Source organism: Monodon monoceros, unplaced genomic scaffold (genome assembly GCF_005190385.1).
Source record: "Monodon monoceros isolate NGI ecotype Baffin Bay Population unplaced genomic scaffold, NGI_Narwhal_1 Super_Scaffold_20, whole genome shotgun sequence".
In the NCBI taxonomy this organism is placed as follows: Eukaryota; Metazoa; Chordata; class Mammalia; order Artiodactyla; family Monodontidae; genus Monodon; species Monodon monoceros.
This window is the reverse complement of record NW_021703777.1, coordinates 2,934,949-2,954,183: the sequence shown is the minus strand read 5'-3', so window position 1 is coordinate 2,954,183 and position 19,235 is coordinate 2,934,949. Positions and strand designations below refer to the sequence as shown.

The following is a 19,235-nucleotide window of genomic DNA, read 5'->3' as shown; positions in this document are numbered from 1 at the left end:
CACCCGGGGGTCGCCGCGCCCGGGCCGGGCTGGAAGGGGGCCCCGCACCACCTGGCCCCGGGGAGGCGGCGCGCCCCGGCTGCCGGGCGGAGGGCGCAGCTTCCCCTCTGGCGGCTCACGCCGCGCCGCCGGCCCACACCCCACGCGCGTCCCGGGGGACCTGCAGCGTCGCGTCGCCCCTCCAGACTGCCCCTGGCGCCACGCCTCGGCCGCCGGGGCGGCACGTCGACCCGGAACAGAAGCCCGGCCCGCAGCTTGGGCCACCCTGGGCAGTCGTTTTGAACCCAGGGGTTGGCTCCGAGTCGCTCCAGAGGCGATCAGTCCTCTAGGGATTTATTTGGCTTATCCTTAACTTTCTGCAGGGACAGCGTTCCTCTCCTGCCTTCCGTGCTCACCAGGGCACCTTTAGACACTTAAATGACCAAGAAAGGAGGGAGATGGAAACGTGCCAGTTCAACCCTAGACCAAACACCACCCCCAGACGGGCGAACACTCCAAATTTAAAGGTGAGACCCGGACAGCAAGTTATGTGACATAAGCAGAAACACTGGCAGATGTGGCTTGGCACGAGCCGGGTAAACGTCCAGACCCCGGAGTCACTTGGTGCAGAGGCACTAGGACAGAGCCCTTTAAGATGTCACCAGTCCTGCTGTGTCCTCCCCCCTCACACGCCCACCCGCGAGCCAGGTCGAGGTGTGTAAGCCCAGCCAAGCAGCGGGAACAGCTCTGGAGTCCTGGTCCTAGAGCTTGATTTTTTATTTTTTTTTTTTGGGTACGCGGGCCTCTCACTGCTGTGGCCTCTCCCGTCGCGGAGCACAGGCTCCGGACGCGCAGGCTCAGCGGCCATGGCTCACGGGCCCAGCCGCTCCGCGGCATGTGGGATCTTCCCAGACCGGGGCACGAACCCGTGTCCCCTGCATCGGCAGGCGGACCCTCAACCACTGTGCCACCAGGGAAGCCCCTAGAGCTTGATTTTCATCTGGCTCCCCTTCCCCACCCGCATCAAGTTCGTGCTTTGCTGTCTCTATGGAGGCCGCACTCAGAGGAGGATTGCTATTTTGAGGACCTACCACGCTGAACACTTTTCAAATTTTCAAACATAACTTTTTCGACATCTAGTTTATTGTAAACACTTGGAATAGGTTATGAACGAACGTTTTAGGGTTCCGAAGTCACCTGTGTGGCATTAAACAGATTGTGTGGCTTCCAAGAGATGGGACCATCCTGGCCGAACCTCCTGAAACAATCTTACAAATTATCTCTCTAGACCCTTGATGTTACCCTGTGCTCCAACTGCTTCCCCATATTTCTCTCGAAGCCCTTAGTTGAAACCCAGCATCCAATTCTTTGTGACCTAGACCACCACCACCTTGAATAAGTGCCATTACAGCTCTGTGAAGAGAGAGGAGAAGAAAAGTCAGATCCAATGAAGTGAAAAAACATACCTGACATCTCCATCTGGTGCCCGGTAGACATCTCAGAATTCACCTGCGCAAACCAGGCTCCAGATCTCCTGCCCCAGACATGCCCCAGCCACAGACTTCCACATTCCTGCTAATGGCATCTACCTCTGTCACCCCTTGCCCAGGTGAAGAGCCTTGGCTTCTTTCTTGACTCTTTCCTTTCTCTTACCAACCCCCCCACCCCGGGTTTCAGTAAACCTGTCAGCTCAACCTTCAGAGTGCCATATCTGGAGTCTAACCTCTACCCACCACCTCAACGGCCATGACCTTGGTCCACACCAGCATCAGCTTTTGCCTGAGCTTTGCAGTAACCACTTACCTGGCCTCCCTCTTTCTGCCCTTGCCTCCAGCACCAGGGAGTCGGGGTGAGTCTTTTCACTCCAGCTCATGTCATTCCTCTGCTAAAAACAACAACAAAGGGCTTCCCTGGTGGCGCAGTGGTTGGGAGTCTGCCTGCCGATGCAGGGTCCGGGAAGATCCCACATGCCGCGGAGTGGCTGGGCCGGTGAGCCATGGCCACTGAGCCTGCGCGTCCGGAGCCTGTGCTCCGCAACGGGAGAGGCCACAACAGTGAGAGGCCCACATACCGAAAAAAAACAAAACAAAACAAAACAAAAAACAACAACAACAAAAAGTCCATTATCTCCCCACCACTTTTTTTTTTTTCAAGGTCCTTATTTATCATGGTTTAAATGACCTATAGAACTGGTTCTCCTTCCCTCCCCACCCCCGCCCCCTTTATCTCTCTGACCTCATCTCCTACTATTCTACCCCCTGCTCATTTCCCAGCCACACTGGCCTCCATGCTGCTTCTGGAACACAGGAAGCAAGCCACAGTCTCATGGCCTTTCCTTCTGCTGTTCCGCTGCCACCTGAATTAGTGACCCACTCCCCTAGGCCACCAGAAAACCAAACCAAACCAAACCTAGAATGGTGTTCCCTCGCCTCCTTCATGTCTTTATTCAAGTGTCACTTTCCCTGTATCTCCACATGCCCTAGTTCTCTCCCTTGCTTTGCTTACCACCATCTGACATACGCCGGATTTTACTTACTTGATTTATTTATTGTGTCCCTCCACCATAATGTAAGCTTCCGACGTCAGTGATTTTTTTGTTCCTTTTGTTCACTGCTGCACCCCCCAACGTGATGTAAATGAATGAATAACTATAGTGCTACCTTGTATGTGTATGGAACTGATACATACATTATCTCTGTTGGGGAAGGGGAGGCTAGGAGAGAAACTTAACCTCTCTGAGCCTGTTTTCTCTTCTTTTAAAAGCAGATAAAGATGGCATACCCTGAAGATTTTCGAGGATCCAGGAGAATCCACGCAAAGTGACAGTGACTTGTAAAGCGCTTGAACCACGGTGTGTGCTCAACAAACGGTGGTTATTTTTAAGATCGTCCTCATCATCCCAACCCTCTGAGGTTAGTAGAACGGTTATTATCATTCCTGTTTACAGATGAGGTAACTAAGACTAAAATAGGTTATGTGACTTGCCCTAGTTCCAGGCCTGCCTGGAAGTTTGGAAGGGCCCAGGGCAAGCTAATGTAGACCCCATCGTAAATGCCTAAAGCTATAAATTAACTGGAACACAGTGTGGCAGTGACTACTGGCTTCTGGCCTGAAACTCACACCCCATTTTCTTCCCATCTCTGCTCCATCATGTATTACAAAAAGGCTCATACACGCGAGGACACCCTAGCCTGCGCACCATACCCCTCACAAAAGCTACCCCCTGGCGATTCCTCCAGCCTTGGACAGTCAGGCCTGGAAGTGGCAGGGCAGTAAGTTCCAGGGCCTAAGGTGTTCAGAAAGCATGGAATTCCTTGTCCCATGGGGAGGGTGAAGCCGGAGCAGGGCCCCTCAAAGCCTAGGCAATGGGCAAGAACTCAACTCACCCAGGCCGCACAGCCAGAAAGCTGTGACTTACAGATGCAAACCCAGCTCGCTCTTCTGAGTGCTCTGCTCTGATACTGAATTGCCCCAGTGACCTCAGGTGAGGCCTAATAGTATGTCTTGTCCACCAACAAAATGACTACCTCGCTGTCAACCTCTAAGCTATCATTTAATTTCAGTTAAAGTTAACTTTCCCGCTACTTATAATTACTTATGTAAGTACGTTAATAATGCCATTCGGCATCTAGGACACCTGATACTTGGCATGCATTGCTTTGTTTTATATATTTTATATAATATATTTTATATAATAAAATATATAGCTTAGGTGTTTACAGTCATCTTTTAAAGTGAGTAGATTTTTTTTAATTTGTTATTTTTTTATTAACATTTGAGCACCAACAGTATGCTGTGTATACCATGGGTGACAGAATTAGACATAGACCTGCCAGTTTGCCAGTTAGCCTAAACCAAACTGCTCCAATAACCATAAAGTAAGCCATTTATTATGCTGCTTCATAAAGGCACGTATAAAGATGACAGCTTCTTTGTTCTGTTTCTACAACCATCATATTACCTAGAAAGTCATTAGGGGATAGAGAGACAGAACACTGTGTTTTAAGTCTAGAAATGCATTTCAAGTTCTGGCCTTAATACCATTCGACTTGTAACTTCAAAAAGCCTTGATGATTCCAACAGTAAAACCTAATATTAATACATCTCTAAATATATTATATAGGTTAGGTGTTTACAGTCATCTTTTAAAGTGAGTAGATTTTTTTTTTTAATTCCTATGGGTCCAGCTACAACATAAGAGTAATACTGATACATCTACATCTATCTATCTATAGTCATTTTGTTCAAAAAAACGCCTTGAACGTTCACTGTTCAGTCAATAAATATTGATATTTATTGCATGCTGTCTACTAGGTGCTGATCTCTATGTTTGGAGTACCAATGGTGGATAAGACAAGCGTGCTCCGTTTCCTGGCCTTGTGGGAGCTGACTCTGTGTGCCAGGCATTTGCCTCATTTACTCACCTCATCTAGGAGAATGGCCAGGGCACTAGGATCTCTTGTCTGAGAACAATCTGCGCTGTTCTAAGACAAGAGATCCCTCTCGTTACCATCTTGTCCAGCTGTTACAACTGTCTGAAAGCAAGGTTTAGAGCTGAGAGGGGTGGAGTTCTAGTAAAGGTGTTCCTCCCATGAATCGGGCTCCTCCCAGACAGTTTTTATGCACATTGTTTTGCAGTTACTTGACTCTCAGGAGAGTGGAAGGCTATAGTTTAGACACTGTATCGCTTTCAACAGAGCACACTCCACTAGGAAATATTGTATCTACCTGCAAATAGCATTCCGGAGTCCCTGGTGGAGAATACAGTTACAGAGCCCAGGGAGAGACAGTGTATACATAGCAGAGAGCTCATGAAACAAGTTAGATGAAGTGTATCGAATACACAATTAGACTCAGACTCTTAGGTTTGATTTTATAGGAATCCTAATAAATTCAGAGCTGAGGATGTTGTCACATGAGTAAGAACGATGCTAAATCTCGATGTGTAGATATTTTGGACTTGATTCTAAAAGAAGAAACCATTTTTTCCTAATTTATCAATATTATGACCTTGGTTCTGCCTTGGCCACAAAATTAAATAAAAATATAAGTCAGAAATATATATTCGAGCTAACAAATAAAACTGTTTTATCCGGTTACACGATTGCATCCTGCACCCTGACATAACCACTTTCTTCTGCTGATGTGTTTGCATTTGAACCATTGGACCAGTGGGAAAGCACAGCCTTCTTTATTTCCTGATGGTGAGAAAGCTGATGCTGACATTTCTTAAAGGACATGCGTTGTTAAACTTTTGATCCACTGTCAGTTCCTTCTGTTGTTGCCTAGTGTTTGGCATTTATTTTTATGAATCGCCCTGTGGAACTGTAGTGCAAAATCAGTCTGCCAATTTTAAGGAGACCTCTAAAAGGGTTTAGGTAAAGTATGCAGATTCAGGGTGTTTTTGTTTGTTTTGTTTGTTTTTTTTAAGCCTGAAAATAGGTAAAATTAAGGACTTCAGTTCAAAACCTAACAATGTAATTGCCACTACACAGTCAATGAGTGTTTAATGCATAGATTTTAAAAGCCCATGCTGGATATCATGAATGCTTAAATTAATTATGCAGAGAGAAAAAAAAAACCTTCCATTTCAAACATGCACAATGGAACATTGTATAAAATTGTATCTGGGTTTCTCCAGTTATGTTAAGGTGGTTGCATACAACTGAAGTTACATCCACAAACACACCGGTATGCAGTGCAGAATTCGTAAATGTGTTCCAATGAAGAAAAGCAGCTACAATTATCACCAGCTCTGGTCTCCAAGTGGTGTTCAAGGGGAAAGCAAGTGTGCTATAATACAGCTGTCTGCTATAAGAGCTGCAAAATCAGATAAGGTCTGTGAGGCGGGGGGGCGGAAAAAGCAGTATTCTTGACCAGCTGTGATTTTTTTAAACACCAATACTAACAATCATTCTGAAGTCATGATTATTTAATATTTGTTAAACCCAAGACTAGTGCTAGACACCATATGTACATAAACAAAGACAGAGAGTCTGTGTGTTGAGCTTGCAAATCTAAATTAGGCAAAGGAAGTGAAGGGCAAACAAGGGCGTGGGAAACATGCACTAAGGGCCCGTTTGGAAAAGGAGGCTATTTTGTTGCATTGTGTGTTAGTTTTAACTATCAGAAGGTGCGTTATTTCGCAACACAAAAATTTAAAGGAGGGAAGTCCGGAGGGGGGAGGGGGGAGCGGGGAGCACATTGCCTTTATGGGGGTTGAAGGAGGAAACCTTCAATATGAAGATATATCAAGTTAGAGACCTGAAAGAGGAAAGCACCAGTAAATGGCAAAAAACAAGACAAAACTAAAAGCAAAAAAACTCTGACCATTGGCTGGGATCTGATACAAGAAGCAGTAAAGATAATAGGTGAGCTATAGCTCAGAAGAGAACCTTCCGAGCCCTGGAGAGGCACATCACGACGGCCCTGCCCATCCTCAGTGTTCTTCTTATATGAACATTTTACTTATCACATAAGTATGACCAGTGATAAGTGCTGGTAAGACATTTAAGAATGAGTTTGGTTCCGTCTCATGCTTACCTCACCTACGAGGAATGAGCCTGTGGCATCATAGCTGTCTGTAAGAATCCAAAGGTAATTAAGTCAGGGTAAAGACCGAGTAAACTCAGAGTACTCCACCCACACCTGGTTGGGTGCGTCAGGGACGGGGCTGTTGACACAGAAGATAGCATAGAAGTGATTGGACTAACAGAACTTTATCACGTTGCTGCAGGGGGAAAAAATGTCATCTTTTTCCCAGTGGAGTCAATAAAATGCAGCTTTATAAGGGCAGAGTGGAATATATGATATAGTGGGAAAACCTTAGAATCTACTATCACACAACCTTGAATTTGAAAGCCTTTTCTGATAGACATGAGCTCTGTGACCTTGAGGAAAGAGCTTAACCTCTCTGAACGTTAGTTTCTACCTTTGTAAAATATAGTTTAAAAATATCTTCCTTGCTAGATTACTATGACAATGACTCAAAACAGGATTTATAAAAGTAAATATTCAGGAATTCCCTGGTGGCCCAGTGGTTAGGACTCTGCACTCTCACTGCCGAGGGCCTGGGTTCAATCCCTGGTCGGGAAACTGAGACCCCACGTACAAGCTGTGCGGTCCAGCCAAAAAACAATTTTTTTTTAATTTAAAAAGTAAATACTCTTTCTCATCTCTCCCTTCCCCTTAAAGGAATAGCTTTAGTCAAAGAATATTTATATGGCCCTTCAAATTTCTAGGAAAGAAAGATTTTAGGTTAAAAATATATTGACCTAATTGACTTTACATACAGAATTTTGAACTTAGAGATAGTTCTTTTATTTAGTCTATTTTAGTAAATAAACTTTAATTACTTATAGCAAGTAGCCCAGAGCCTCAAAGGTAAATAATGTTTTACCTGGGGCAGTGGTTCCTAGCTGGGGATGATCAGTATTTTCACAAGGCTAAGAGTGCTGGCAGAGCTAGGCAGGGCTGCTGTCTCCAGAAAGAAAGTCTTCCGCGCTCCACAGGGCAGAATAGGAGCTGCTTCTCAGATGCATCAAACCCAAGTCTGATGGCATCTCTGCTTTTATCAAATAAATGAAAAACCAGAATTGACTCTTACAAATATTGAATCTATTGCCAGGTTTATGCCCATTTCAAAAAGCAAGGGATGATTGCCATCTACTAATCTGTGTGTTATTGTCCCATTTTTTTATTGTCCCATTTTTGTGTCAGAATTATTGATTCCAAATATGAACATGTGTAAATCTGCACCTAGCACTCCAATGACTAAATCTAAAAAATATGTATAAAAAAATTAAATGAACCAGAGATCCTATTTAATTACAGATTAAAATTCACAGTGGTATGTTTTTTTAATGTATTTTATTGAAGTATAGTTGATTTACAATGTGTTAATTTCTGCTGTACAGCAAAGTGATTCAGTTATACATATACATATTCTTTTCCACTATGGTTTATCACAGGATACTGAACATAGTTCCCTGTGCTATACAGTAGGACCTTGTTGTTTATCCATTCTATATATAATAGTTTACATCTGCTAATCCCAAACTCCAAGTCCCCCACCCCCTCCCCCTTGGCAACCACAAGTCTGTTCTCTACGTCTGTGAGTCTGTTTTGTAGATACGTTCATTTGTACCTTATTTTAGATTCCACATATAAGTGATACCATATGGTATTTGTCTTTGTCTGACTTACTTCACTTAATATGATAATCTCTAGGTCCATCCATGTTGCTGCAAATGGCATTATTTCATTCTTTTTGTGGCTGAGTAATATCCCATTGTGTATATGTACCACATCTTCTTTATGCATTCATCTGTTGATGGGCATTTATGTTGCTTTCATGTCTTGGCTATTGTGAATAGTGCTGCTATAAGTATTGGGGTGCATGTTTCTTTTTGAATTATAGTTTTCTCCTGATATATTCCCAGGAGTAGGATTGCAGTATCATATGGTAGCTCTATTATTAGTTTTTTTAATATATAAATTTATTTATTTTATTTATTTATTTTCGGCTGTGTTGGGTCTTCCTTGCTGCACGCGGGCTTTCTCTAGTTGCAGCGAGCAGGGGCTACTCTTCGTTGCGGTGCATGGGCTTTTCATTGCAGTGTCTTCTCTTGTTGCGGAGCACGGGCTCTAGGTGCGTGGGCTTCAGTAGTTGCGGCATGTGGGCTCAGTAGTTGTGGCTCGCGGGCTCTAAAGCACAGGCTCTGTAGTTGTGGTGCACGGGCTTAGTCGCTCCGCAGCACGTGGGATCTTCCCGGACCAGGGCTCAAACCCATGTCCCCTGCATTGGCAGGCGGATTCTTAACCACTGCACCACCAGGAAACCCCTATTATTATTTTTTTAAGGAACCTCCATACTGTTTTCCATAGTGGCTCCACCAATTTACATTCCCAAGTGGTATGTTTGTGACAGTTGCAATTCGCATATTTTAAACAAATTTTCAGATCACATCAATCTGTGCCTTACCTGGCCCATCATGGGCCAAAGAACGATGCTCCAGGAGCTCTCCATGGTCTCCGCCCAAGGTTAGCGGCAGGGTTACAAGCTGGTAACCGAGCAGAATCTGTGCAAACTTAACTTGAAGCATTTCTTCCACCCATTTATCTTTATGGTGATTTTAAACACACACACACACACACACAGACACACACACATCAACATCTATGGCAATTTGTGAACACAAAAGCACTGCAGAATTTTCAGAACAGATACTAGCAGCAGCACTGACCCTGGGTCCTAGGCCAATTGGTTTTCTCCCGACAGTAATTCTACCAGAGATCTCAGCAGAGCACCTGTTTAACTCTTTGTGTGATTAAAACATCTGCGGTCTACGCTACTATGTCAGATGCAAATTTCGCTGTGAGTCTCTTTCCTGGGACCTGTCAATATTAGGGTGCATTCCTTTTGCTGGCCAAGATATTCCTTTGACCTTTCTTTTAAACACAATGAAATGGGAATTGGAGAAAATAAAGACTTTCTGAAAGGGTTTCAATTCTTCCTCCCCACCCCTACCCCTGGTCAAACAAAGTGCCAAACAATGTCCACACCATCCAGTTGTCACTACACGATTTCCAGAAGTGGGATTCTTTTGAAGGATTCTGGGTCCAGGGTTGGGCCAACTCATGCAAAGCTGGAGACAGGCTAAACCGGGTCAGTAACCTCTGTGAACAAGGCTAGGCAACCACTGGTGGTAGGGAGGGATAGGAAGTAGGATATGAGTGCTGACCACCTTCCTCGTTTTGTTTCAGAAAGAAATTGTCCAGAAATTGTGTCAGAAAGAGTCCATGGCAATATCCAGTCACAACTCTCATGCTTAATTTGGGAAATGTTGGAAACACGAATCAAAAGGCACTAGCAGCCCTGGTTTCTAAACAAAGAGCTTTTCAGCAGGGAATTTCAGATGCTATATATTCTTTCTCATATTCAGTTCACCCTCGGGAGGGGGGCACTGAGTCCTGGGCGTATATTGTGCAAGAAAAATTAACACAAGCAGTGAATCCCATCTTTTCTTGTGAAGATCAATAGTCATTACCGAACAATGCCAGGACTCTCAAGGACCATTAAGTTTTTTCCAAGGGATTTCCCCAGATGAGCTCCTGGCAATTCACTTATGTGACTAATAACAGTGGCTGACAGGTATTGAGTGCTCGCCATGCCAAGCACTGTTCTGTGTCCTCCAGATGCACCGTCGTAATCAATTTTCCAATGACCCTATGAGGTGGCCACTGTTACTGTACATGCTTTACAATTAGGTGGAGCTGAGACTTGAGGTCCCCGAGCCAGGAGCTAAACACATGCTCTCTGGCGCCGAAGCACACGTGTTCAGCCCTCATTGCGGGGTTCTCAGATCTTCCTTGGTTTACTTCTTAAACTTAGAACAAGAACCAGAATTAACCATTTGATAGTAATTAAGATGACTTTTAGTCCTCAGCCCTATTTCTTCTGTCCCTGGGAAATGTGACATTCATGACAAATGTGATGATACCAAACCTGAATTCCAACCCAGACAATGCCCCAGACGTCCAGGCTTGCCCACAGGACATCTGCATAAAGATGTACACAGATACCTCAGAATAGGCATGGCCAGTAAAAACAAACGAAGTACTTAGGGCTACATACCAGAGCTGTATGCAGAAAACTGCAAAAACTCTGATACAAGAAATCGAAAATGTCTAAGTAAAATAGGGAGGAATACCATGTTCATAAATCAGAAGACTCAGTCTTAAGATGTCAGTGTTTCCCCACTTATTTTATTGAATCCGTGCAATGCCAGTCAAAATCTCAGCAAACTTTTATGTAGGTATTGACAGTCTGATTCCAAAATTCACATGGAAAAGCAAAACACTTCTGATAAAAAATGACCAAAGTTGAAGGACTCACCTTACCCAGTTTTAAGACTTACTATAAAACAACATTCATCAAGGCGAAGGATAGACACATAGACCAATGGAACACAATAGAAAAACCGGAAATAGACCTGCAGAAGTATAATCAACTGATTTTTGACAAAGGGGCAAAGGTAATTCCATGGGGAAAGGGGCCTTTTCAACGAATTGGGCACCCATATGCAAAATTGACACGTTCAAATTCAAACTCAATATCTTTCCTCTGAAATCTCCAGGTGTATCCGTATCTTGGAGGATGACATAACCTTACACCTAGTTGCTCAGGCAAAACCAGGCATCATCTTTGACTCACTTTCTGACTTTCAGTCCCTGAGTTCAATCCTTAAAATTATGTTGAATCAGGGAATTCCCTGGCAGTCCAGTGGTTAGGACTCCATGCTTTCACTGCTAAGCAGTGGGTTCTATCCCTGGTCAGGGAACTAAGATCTCACAAGCCGCATGGTGTGGCCAAAAAAAAAAAAAAAAATGTCGACTCACTCATTAAATTATGTTGAATCGCAATGCAATCCTCCCTGCCCCTCTACTGCCATTGACCTAGTCTGGGCACTCTTTCCCCCGAGCCTTATCTCCTGTCTCCGATTCCTCCCCCCGCTGTGCACACACACACACGCACACGCACACGCACACACACACACCATGCCTCTGAAGGAGCAGCATGGGAATTTCAGAGTATTCCCATGCAATTAGCAGAGGAATCTATTGCTTTCCTAGCACCATTTGCAAAAGTGATACCTGTTCAACATGTTTTAAAAGAACATGTTGCCATGATGCTTTTTATGAGAATGATGAAAAGACATTACAATTAGTCATGTTGAAAGAAGGACCATAAGCTGTATAGAGAAGGCAGGCAAGGGTAGGACCCCTTTACCCCGCAGCTGCCTCCAAAATGCGGGCCCCATCTTTCGGTGGGTACCCAGCCAGTGCCTGGCTCTTCCCCCTGGCTGGCTCCCCTCCTGTTAGAAACTGCCTGGGCCTTTGCACAGAAGGATCTTTGAAAAAGGCAAATCGATTGTATAATCCCAAAGCTGAAAGCCCTTCCTTCAGTGGCTTTCTAACACTTACTCCATAAGATATAAGCCCCTTGTTTCTTATTCCAGAGCCCTGTCAGGTTTTCTCCTCCACCACTTTCCACCCACATAACTTCTATTCCAATCATTTCTAACAATAGGGTCTACAAGGATTTGCCAAACTCTCTTAATGCCTCAATGCCTTGTGTATTCACCTCTCGCCCAGAAGTCTCTTCCCTACAAGGTTCACCTGCAAAATTCTTACTCCTCTTCAAGGCCTTCCTAAGCAAAGGTCTGTGGGCAGGTGGCGTTACATAGCAAGATGGAACAAGTGTCCAAGACGCACGAGTCCTAACCTAGATTCTGTCTTGCTACATACCAGCTGCTTGTCCAGAGGCAACTCACATGCCTCCCATGAGCCTCAGGGCCTATTCAAATGGAGACAATATTAGCTAGATAACATGAGCGAAGCACCTGGGAAGGGAGTTTATGGCCACGGCAAAATGTTTCAGCCGGGCAGACCTGTTAAAATATTTTCCCCGAGATTTGTACTGATATGTCCAGGCACCTTTCCTACTAGTAATTTGTTTGACTTCTGCCAAATCCACCGTCCTTTACCCCTGCTTAAGTATAGCTGTGGTAGTTAGGACTTTCCTGGTCTAGGACCACTATTGTTCTTGTTGCTGTGACCATCATTGTTTATTATTGTATCATTATCCCCTGATTCCTCACCGTTCCTCCACACACACACCAGGTAGTGTAGGGCTTCTCACTCTGTGCTCCCAAAGCAGCTTATATGTACCATACTTACAATACTTTTTTTTTTTTTTTTTTGCGGTACGCGGGCCTCTCACTGTTGTGGCCTCTCCCGTTGCGGAGCACAGGCTCCAGACGCGCCAGCTCAGCGGCCACGGCTCACGGGCCTAGCCGCTGCGCGGCATGTGGGATCTTCCCGGACCGGGACACGAACCCGCGTCCCCTGCATCGGCAGGCGGACTCTCAACCACTGCGCCACCAGGGAAGCCCACAATACTTTTTACGTTATTCTATAATCATGTGTTATACAGCTGCCTCTCCAGGTGACCCTGAACTCCTTGAGGACAGAGCCCATGTGTTTTGTGTGTGTTCTGAGAACACTGGCCCTGGCTCAGAGTAGGCCGTCACTAAATTTTTAGTAATTGGATGAATAAAGGAAGAAACTATATTTTATTGACTGGGAGAGAATAAGAAATATTGCTTTATTGATTCCTAGCAGTTTCTGAGCTCCTTGAAAGCTGATGTCGTAGAAGAAATTCATCAAAAGAAACCAGTTAGCTGGCTTTTAAAGGGCTGGACTTCCTCAGAAAGCAATGGGCATTTGGCCAGTGACTTCTAGGGCTGACTGAACTCAGGTCTTCATGTGTGTGTGTGCCTAAATCCGTTTATCTAAATGATCTAAAATTACTGAAATGATCTTTTAAAGCTTAGATTTCTTTGATGAATCTAATGAATCAAAGCTATAGTCCTCCAACTATCTTACAGACTATGGAAAAACCCCAAATCCTAGCTCCATATAATATCAACTGTGTTTCTTTTGATTCTTGGCATTCTAGTTTGAGTGATTATGTCGTTTCTCCCGTACGGAAAAGTTGAAAAAACAGTACGTATTCTACCACATTTTTGTCACATTTTGAATTTTCTCTCTATCTCTAGCTCTGTCTTTGTCTCTCTCGCCCTCTCTCTCTCTCTCTCTCTCTCTATATATATATATATCTATATATATATACACGTTATACACACATTTTTTTTTTGCTGAACAATTTGCAAGTTACAGACATCATGACAGTAAACCCCTAAATATTTCAGCATACACTTCCTATTGATGAGAACGTTTCCTATGAAATCACAATACCAGTGTAATTCCTAAGAAATTTAATTTGATTATATCTAAAATTTGGTCTCTATATTCAAAGTCTTTCGATTGCCCCTAAGATACCTTTTTATTGTTGCCAATGCTTCCAACCAGGGTTATGCATTTCATTTGGTTTCTTTTCCCTTTTGAAGGAAGACTAAAGGAGCGGCAGTGGACGCATCTTCATGTTTTGAGTGAGCAGAGACATTTAGACATATTATTGCTATTTATACTAGAGATGGTTTGTAGGGGCTCCAGCAAACTGAGGACATTTAGAGGTGTGTCCATTACTAGGGAGTGTTGAGTAACAGAATAGACAGACTAAACAAGTACATATTTAGGGCACCAGCATAGCAGGGACATTTTAAAATATATATTTTGAAAGAATTCAAGAGAAAGAAAGGGGAAAATGAAGGAAGGGAGGGAGGGAGACAGGAGAGAAGAAAGAAAAAAGGAAAAAGTGTCAGAAGGAAAATCAGAATTTGTTGGACTCTATCCTATAAATTAGTGGTTTTTTATTGTTACTGTTGTTTAGAATCACATGTGGGGATGAGGCACTGTGGGTTTTTTTCAGTGTTTAGGATTTTCTTTTTTTTTTTAATTTAATTTTTATTTGATATTGGGGTATAGTTAACTTACAATGTTGTGTTAGTTTCAAGTGTACAGCAAAGTGATTCAGTTATACATGTGCATATATCCATTCTTTTTCAGATTTTTCCCTTATAGGTTATTACAAGATATTGAATATAGTCCCCTGTGCTGTACCAGATTATTTTATATATAGTAGTGTGTATCTGTTAGTCCCAAATTCCTAATTTATCCCTCCCCCTGACCTTTCCCCTTTGGTAATCATAAGTTTGTTTTCTCTGTGAGTCTATTTCTGCTTTGTAAATAAGTTTATTTGTATCATCTTTTTACATTCTGCATGTAAGTGATATCATATGGTATTTGTCTTTCTCTGTCTGACTTAATTCATTTACTATGATAATCTCTGGGTCCATCCATGTTGCCACAAATGGCATTATTTCATTCTTTTTTATGGCTGAGTAATATTCCACTGTGTGTATATACCACATCTTGTTTATCCATTCCTGGTGTTTAGGATTTCTAAGGGTCTGTGACCGGGGTCTGTGAAAAGACAGCCCAGCATGATCTGGGGGCACCTGACCTAACCAGGAACAATGATGTGTAGTGACCACATTGGGAAGGTGATATCAGCCAAAAAAGTGTCTAAGTTCAAATATATGCTTTTAAAAAAACAAAATATAATTTCTTATACGACAGGATGAGTGGTAGGTTGTCTTCAGGTAGATGCAGGGTGAGTTCAACCCTGTTTAACCTCAGGTGTCAAGCATTGTTCTGGTTTCTATGAGTAAGTTTTGTAACACAAAATCCATTTGATAGCTTTGCCCTGCATATATCCAAACTATAAGATTGCTCCACCCCCTATAGAAATAGCGCATAGGGCTTCCCTGGTGGCGCAGTGGTTAAGAATCCGCCTGCTAGTGCAGGGGACACGGGTTTGAGCCCTGGTCTGGGAAGATCCCACATGGCGTGGAGCAACTAAGCCCGTGCACCACAACTACTGAGCCTGCGCTCTAGAGCCCTCAATCCACACCTACTGAGCTCGTATGCCACAACTACTGAGCCTGTGCGCCTAGAGCCCGTGCTCCACGACGGGAGAAGCCACCACAATGAGAAGCCCATGCACCGCAACGAAGAGTAGCCCCCACTTGCCGCAACTAGAGAAAGCCCGCACGCAGCAATGAAGACCCAATGCAGCCAAAAATAAATTAATTAAAAATAAATTAAAAAGGGAGATAACCTTCTAAAAAAAACAAAAGTGTACAAACTTTTGTAATCGAACCTCTCCTCTAAGCATACCTCTTCATTCCACACAAAAAGATAATTCATCCTCACTTGTTTTCTTAAATTTGTAGATAGCTAACTAGTTCATAAAACACAGCATATTGACAGGACCTAATCCTTAGTTTTTTGACCAAGCAGCTTTGAGTAACTTCAACGAGTTCCTTAAATCAAAATACCAGATTTCCCTTGCGGTCCAGTGGTTAAGATTCTGCACTTCCACTGCAGGGGGTGCAGGTTCGATACCTGGTCAGGGAAATAAGATCCCACATGGTGTGGCCAAAAAAATTAAAAAAAATAAAAATACCATAGTAACATTTACTGCACTTATTGTATGTAACTGTGTAGTTAAACTGGGGAATGTTGTCCCCTGTGGTTCCAGAAGCACTTTAAAAGTAATGGAAATTACAGTGCACTCTGGAGAGATTGATGAGAATGTTAATTAAAATCAACTTGTCCTAGTATTCATTTTTCCAGAATTGAAAAGGATGATGAGTATGGGAAACTGACATGTTTTCAAAATATGACTGCTTCTCAAAGCTATGCTTTTAAACAAAGTCTAATGAATCTTCAGAAAAGATGATTTCTCTGAGAACATCACATTTTTACCTCAGAAAAATTACATGATCATTTATACTTAGCATACATGAGGGTCTCCGCTGAATTAATGAAATATGAAAGAAAGAAGGCAATTTCTGACAGTATCTGTGAAATCTGTAGCATTTCATCTCCCAAGGCATGGCCTATTCATAGTTTTACTTTGATGTGCACACACAATATGTATTAACATTGACAGGAATTAAGCACACAATTTAAAGGAGAAAATTGTACCATTTTGAATCCATCTCCCGGATGATTAAAAAGCATCAAAGAACTACATTTAAATAGAAATATGAATATAACTTAAAATACCAGGAGCCAAGAAATTCAGCTCTGATGATGCTGTCAGGAAGCGGGTGGGGTCACGGAGATTCACAAGTTTCATTTCATAGCTAGTAAGCGCTTGAACTGTGAAATTGCATCAGTTGTGTACCTGCCAATTCACAGCCAGAATTGTTCCTGAAACCTAGTTTTCCTTACGAGCAGATTAATTTCATTTATGAAACTGTAGTTGAAATTGTTTTTACTAAAATTATATGTATTTTATTTGAAGATAATATTTCAGTACTTCACCAAATACCATTCATTTTTTTAACCTGTTAATTGTTTTATTTATTAATATACATGAATTATATAAATGTATTATTAAATAAAATAAATTGAAAAGTAATTGCACAGATAATTCAAAGAGGAGAAAGCACATATAGCTGAAAAATAATTGTAAAAATTTTCAGCCAACAGCATATATAGTTCGTCCTTCCAAACTTGCCCTGTCTTGCTGCAAATACTAGAATCCGAGGATGCCCAAGTTCCTTATATAAAAGGGTGTAGTATTTGCATAAAATCTATGCACACCCTCCCTGATACTTTATATATATATATATATATGTATATATATATATATTTTCAAATACCGTTCTTAACTTCCCACTCCCAGTCCTGAGACCCTTCATCTTTTCTGAACTCGTATTTGGTCAGCCCTCCCCCCATAAGGTCCAAATACAAAACAAAGCAAAACACACACACCACACACACACACACACACACACACACACACACACACACACAGAGGAAAGGTGAATTGTCAGATTTACATTCTCCTTCCTTCTGCTCGATTTTTTTCTTCAGGGTTTTTTCTCCTCAATCAGAGTAGAACAATTTTTCAAGTGTGCTCGTGTAAGCCAGGTGCATTACTTGTCTGTGTCGTGTCTCAATGGGGACATGATGGGAGGAGATGGGAAAATCAAGATTCTAGCATGCTGTACACTTAGAATCCCAGGCGCTTCTTGACTCATCATTTCATTTCCAGAAATTGATTATTAGGAAATAATCATGATGAATTGGGCGATTGGGATTGACGTGTATACACTGATGTGTATAAAATGGATGACTAGTAAGAACCTGCTGTATAAAAACATAAATAAAATAAAATTCAAAAAAAAAATAATCAAGAGTTATTTGCAGCACTGTTTACAATAGTAATAAAAAAGTGATAACAGGGAATTCCCTGGTGGTCCAGTGGTTAGGACTCGGGCTCTCACTGCGGGGGAAGGGGAGGTGGAGTGGCCAGATTCAATGCCTGGTCTGGGAACTAAGATGCCACAAGCGGTGCAGCACGGCCAAAAAGAAAAAAAGTGATAACAATCTAAGTATTCAGCAATAAAGGGCTTATTAAATAAATTATGCCAAAGCAATACAATAGAATACCATGCAGCTATTAAAATCAGATTTTCAAGGTTGTTTATTAACATGAGTATATGCTCACATTGTATTTAGTGAGAATAAAAAAGTAGGCTCCAAACCTAAATTTACAATGATCTCCCAATTTTTAAAAAGGGATAGATAGATAGAGACATAGAAATAGAAACAGGGGCAACTTTCAGGCACTTCCTTATATAGAACATCAAATGAAAGCAGAGCCTAAAATGAAATTCAGTATTCCCCAAAGTGTGCTTTAAATGCACGGTAGAGCCCTGGCTGGTAAAACCAACCAATTTACCAACCAAAGGGCAACCACAAAAATTCCAAGTCTTCTTGACGAAAAATCAATGTTTTAATGCATCCATTTGGCTTTTAGATGACAAATTGGTTTATCAATTGGAAATATTGATCTAGGAACGAGGTCCTGTTTGAATTGTGTTGTGACCGGCTCTGTCCCCGCAGGGAATGTGAGGGGTTTGTCTTTTTACTGCCAGCCTCTCCCGTGGTGTCCTACCCATGGATCCCTCACGCTTTCTTCACCTCTTCATCCCCATCCATCCTCTGCTAAAAATTGCCAGGCTTGGAAAGGTTCTCAAAAATTCATTCAGCCTAAGATAAAGTGCTGACCAGCTTAAGTACCTTCACGGCAGGTATTTGCATTTAGTAGGGGAAGAGCCCTGAATCCCTCAAAGTTTCTCCACTGGGGCACTATTTGCATTTGGGGCGGGGCTATTGGAGGGCCAGTGTGAACGCCCCACCCCATCACCCTGAAAACCACAAAGTTCATGTAGGTCCAGGATCATCGTGTTCTATTCCAGACACTGGCTGATTGCTCAGGAGTTCATTCGTCTAAAGAATATGTACTGGGGACCCACTCTAGGCGAGACACCGTTCTGGGATTTCAGAGCATCCTCTGGTCCTCACGATTCCTGCACAGGAATCATGAAATAAAACACATAAGACACTGAAGACTTCATTTAACAGAAATGATTCATATGCTGTTCATTCTAGTTTTTTTTTTTCTCTAATTTTTTGAAGCAAAAATTAAAAACAAAGGTTAGATTTAACTTGGAAAGATCCATCTCACCAGGCTTCTGCTTTCGTTCACATTTAAAATAATATTTTTAGAGATACCTTGACTTTTGTGCTTTGTCATTTACCTGTGGACTTGAGACTCCTGATCACATCCCCTCTGTAAAATGAACAAGAAAATGAAAGTGCCACCTGCTTGCCACCACAATAGATCATTTGCATATCTCGGTTTCAGT

General features: G+C 42.5%; 1 protein-coding gene across 1 annotated transcript in view; it reads left to right on the top strand.

Annotated features, from left to right (window-relative positions):
- The window catches only part of CUNH4orf45 (chromosome unknown C4orf45 homolog), a 142,993-nt gene that overhangs the window by 463 nt on the left and 123,295 nt on the right, over positions 1 to 19,235 (top strand). The window contains exons 2-3 of the mRNA XM_029235885.1: positions 363 to 506; positions 2,746 to 2,891. The gene's annotated coding sequence lies outside the window, so the exon portion shown is untranslated. The remainder of the gene's footprint in view (positions 1 to 362; positions 507 to 2,745; positions 2,892 to 19,235) is intronic.